This window comes from Triticum aestivum, chromosome 2D (assembly GCF_018294505.1).
Source record: "Triticum aestivum cultivar Chinese Spring chromosome 2D, IWGSC CS RefSeq v2.1, whole genome shotgun sequence".
Lineage (NCBI taxonomy): Eukaryota > Viridiplantae > Streptophyta > Magnoliopsida > Poales > Poaceae > Triticum > Triticum aestivum.
The window spans coordinates 486,101,559-486,106,178 of record NC_057799.1 but is presented as its reverse complement, the minus strand read 5'-3'; positions in this window follow the sequence as shown (position 1 = coordinate 486,106,178).

The window sequence follows — 4,620 nt, the reverse complement described above, 5'->3', positions numbered from 1 at the left end:
AATCTTGGAACCACTTCCAACACACATCGTCACTTCACCCTTAACTAGTCTCTGTTCATTCTGCAACTCCCGTTTCGAGTTACTAATTTTAGCAACTGAACCGGTATCAAATACCCAGGGGTTGCTACGAACACTAGTAATGTACGCATCAATAACATGTATATCAAATATACCTTTGTTCACTTTGCCCTTCTTATCCGCGAAATACTTGGGGCAGTTCCATTTCCAGTGACCAGTCCCTTTGCAGTAGAAGCACTTAGTCTCAGGCTTAGGTATAGACTTGGGCTTCTTCACTTGAGTAGCAACTTGCTTGCCGTTCTTCTTGAAGTTCGCCTTTTTCCCTTTGCCCTTTTTCTTGAAACTAGTGGTCTTGTCAACATCAACACTTGATGCTTTTCTTGATTTCTACCTTCGCCGATTTTAGCATCGCGAAGAGCTTGGGAATTGTTTCCGTCATCCCTTGCATATTATAGTTCATCACGAAGTTCTAGTAACTTGGTGATAGTGACTAGAGAACTTTGTCAATTACTATCTTATCTGGAAGATTAACTCCCACTTGATTCAAGCAATTGTAGTACCCAGACAATCTAAGCACATGCTCACTGGTTGAGCTATTCTTCTCCATCTTGTAGGCAAAGTACTGTCAGAGGTCTCATACCTCTTGACACGAGCATGAGTCTGAAATACTAATTTCAATTCTCGGAACATCTCATATGCTCCGTGGTGTTCAAATTTTTTTTGAAGTCCCGGTTCTAAGCCATAAAGCATGGTGTACTAAACTATCAAGTAGTCATCATACCGAGCTTATTAAAACGTTCATAACGTCTGTATCTGCTCCTGCAATAGTTCTGTCACCTAGCGGTGCATCAAGGACATAATTCTTCTGTGCGACAATGAGGATAATCCTCATATCACGGACCAAGTCCGCATCATTGCTACTATCATCTTTCAACTTAGTTTTTGATCTACAACATAGATATGCAAATACTATCAGGACTAAGTTCAATTAATCATATTACTTAAGAACTCCCACTTAGATAGACATCCCTCGAGTCATCTAAATGATCACGTGATCCATATCAACTAAACCATGTCCGATCATCACGTGAGATGGAGTTGTTTTCAATGGTGAACATCAGTATGTTGATCATATCTACTATATGATTCACACTCGATCTTTCGATCTCAGTGTTCCGAGGCCATATCTGCATATGCTAGGCTCGTCAAGTTTAACCCGAGTATTCTGCACGTGTAAAACTGGCTTGCACCTGTTGTATGTGAACGTAGAGCTTATCACACCCGATCATCACGTGGTGTCTCAGCACGAAGAACTGTCGCAACGGTGCATACTTAGGGAGAACACTTATAGGTTGAAATTTTAGTAAGGGATCATCTTATAAAGCTACCGTCAAACTAAGCAAAATAAGATGTATAAAAGATAAACATCACATGCAATCAAAATATGTGACATGATATGGCCATCATCATCTTGTGCCTTTGATCTCCATCTCCAAAGTACCGTCATGATTTCTATCGTCACCGGCATGACACCATGATCTCTATCAACATGTCATCATATGGTCGTCTCGCCAACTATTGCTTTTGCAACTATTGCTATCGCATAGCGATAAAGTAAAGCAATTACATGGTGCTTGCATCTTATGCAATAAAGAGACAACCATAAGGCTCCTGCCGGTAGCTGATAATTTCAAAAACATGATCATCTCATACAACAATTTATATCTCATCACGTCTTGACCATATCACATCACAACATGCCCTGCGAAAACAAGTTAGACGTCCTCTACTTTGTTGTTGCAAGTTTTACGTGGCTGCTACGGGCTTAGCAAGAACCGTTCTTACCTATGCATCAAAACCACAATGATTTTTCGTCAATGCTGTTTTAACCTTCAACAAGGACCGGGCATAGTCAAACTCGATTCAACTAAAGCTGGAGAAACAGACACCCACTAGCCACCTGTGTGCGAAGCACGTCGGTAGAACCAGTCTCATGAACGCGGTCATGTAATGTCGGTCTAGGCCGCTTCATCCAACAATACCGCTGAATCAAAGTATAACATGCGGGTAAGCAGTATGACTATTATCGACCACAACTCTTTGTGTTCTACTCGTGCATATAACATCTACGCATAGACCTGGCTCGGATACCACTGTTGGGGAACGCAGTATTTCAAAAAATTTCCTACGATCATGCAAGATCTATCTAGGAGATGCATAGCAACGAGAGGGGAGAGTGTGTCCACGGACCCTCGTAGACCGAAAGCGGAAGCGTTTAGTAACGCGGTTGATGTAGTCGAACTTCTTCGCAATCCCACCGATCCAAGTACCGAACGTACGGCACCTCCGCGTTCAGCACATGTTCAGCTCGATGACGTCCCTCGTGCTCTTGATCCAGTTGAGAACGAGGGTGAGTTCCGTCAGCACGACGGCGTGGCGACAGTGATGATGAAGTTACCCGCGCAGGGCTTCGCCTAAGCACTACGACAATATGACCGAGGTGTGTAACTGTGGAGGGGGGAACCGCACACGGCTAAGAAAAATCTTGGAGTGCCTTTGGGGTGCCCCCTGCCCATGTATATAAAGGAGGGAGGAAGAGGAGGCCGGCCCTAGAGGGGGCGCGCCAAGGGGGGAGTCCTACTTGGACTCCCGGTCCAAGTAGGATTCGCCCCCCCTTTCCTATTCCAACTAGGAGAAGGAAGGGAAGGAGGAAGAGGGGAGAAGGAAGGAGGGGGGCGCCGCCCCCTCCTAGTCCAATTCGGACCAGCCCATGGGGGGCACGCGGCCACCCCTTGAGGCCCTTCTCTCCTTTCCCGTATGGCCCATTAAGGCCCACTACTTCCCCCGGCGAATTCCCGTAACTCTCCGGTACTCCAAAAAATACCCGAATCACTCGGAACCTTTCCAATGTCCGAATACAGCCTTCCAATATATCGATATTTACCTCTCGACCATTTCGAGACTCCTCGTCATGTCCGTGATCTCATCCGGGACTCCGAACAAACTTCGGTCATCAAATCACATAACTCATAATACAAATCATCATCGAACATTAAGCGTGCGGACCCTACGGGTTCGAGAACTATGTAGACATGACCGAGACACATCTCCGGTCAATAACCAATAGCGGAACCTGGATGCTCATATTGGCTCCGACATATTCTACGAAGATCTTTATCGGTCAAACCGCATAACAACATACGTTGTTCCCTTTGTCATCGGTATGTTACTTGCCCGAGATTCGATCGTCGGTATCATCATACCTAGTTCAATCTCGTTACGGCAAGTCTCTTTACTCGTTCCGTAATACTTCATCCTGCAACTAACTCATTAGTCACATTGCTTGCAAGGCTTATAGTGATGTGTATTACCGAGAGGGCCCAGAGATACCTCTCCGAAACACGGAGTGACAAATCCTAATCTCAATCTATGCCAACCCAACAAATACCTTAGGAGACACCTGTAGAGCATCTTTATAATTACCCAGTTACGTTGTGACGTTTGATAGCACACAAAGTGTTCCTTCGGTATTCGGGAGTTGCATAATCTCATAGTCCGAGGAACATGTATAAGTCATGAAGAAAGCAGTAGCAATGAAACTGTAACGATCATAATGCTAAGCTAACGAATGGGTCTTGTCCATCACATCATTCTTCTAATGATGTGATCCCGTTCATCAAATGACAACAGATGTCTATGGTTAGGAAATATAACCTTCTTTGATAAACGAGCTAGTCAAGTAGAGGCTGAGGGAGTCCTGGACTAAGGGGTCCTCAGGCGTCCGGCCTGTTATTCATTGGGCCGGACCGATGGGCTGTGAAGATCGAAGACTGTACCTGTGTCCGGATAGGACTCTACTTGGCGTGGAAGGCAAGCTAGGCGACCGACTATGAGGATTCCCTCTGATGTAACCGACTCTATGTAACCCTAGATCTCTCCGGTGTCTATATAAACCGAAGAGCGTAGTCCTTATAGAGATACTCATTACCATATTCACATAGGCTAGACTTCTAGGGTTTAGCCATTACGATCTCGTGGTAGATCAACTCTTGTAATACTCATATTCATCAAGATCAATCAAGCAGGAAGTAGGGTATTACCTCCATAGAGAGGGCCCAAACCTGGGTAAACATCGTGTCCCCCGTCTCCTGTTACCATCGATCCTAGACGCACAGTTCGGGACCCCCTACCCAAGATCCGCCGGTTTTGACACCAACATTGGTGCTTTCATTGAGAGTTCCACTGTGCCATCGGCAAAGGGCTCGATGGCCCCTTCGATCATCAGTAATGAGGCGGTCCAGGGAGAAACCTTCCTCCCCGGACAGATCTTCGTATTCGGCGGCTTCGTACTGCGGGCCAACTCGCTCGGCCATCTGGAGCAGATCGATAGCTATGCCCCTGGCCATCGGGTCAGATTCGGAAGCCTGAACTACGTCACGGACATCCGTGGAGACTTGATCTTCGACGGATTCGAGACCATGGCAACCGCTCCCCTTCGCCCCGATGAACATGGCTTACACCTGTCATCGGGCCGCATCCAGGAGATAGCTCCTGTAACAACTCTGGCCTTAGATCCGGAGCGGATCAAGTCGTTCGAAGATG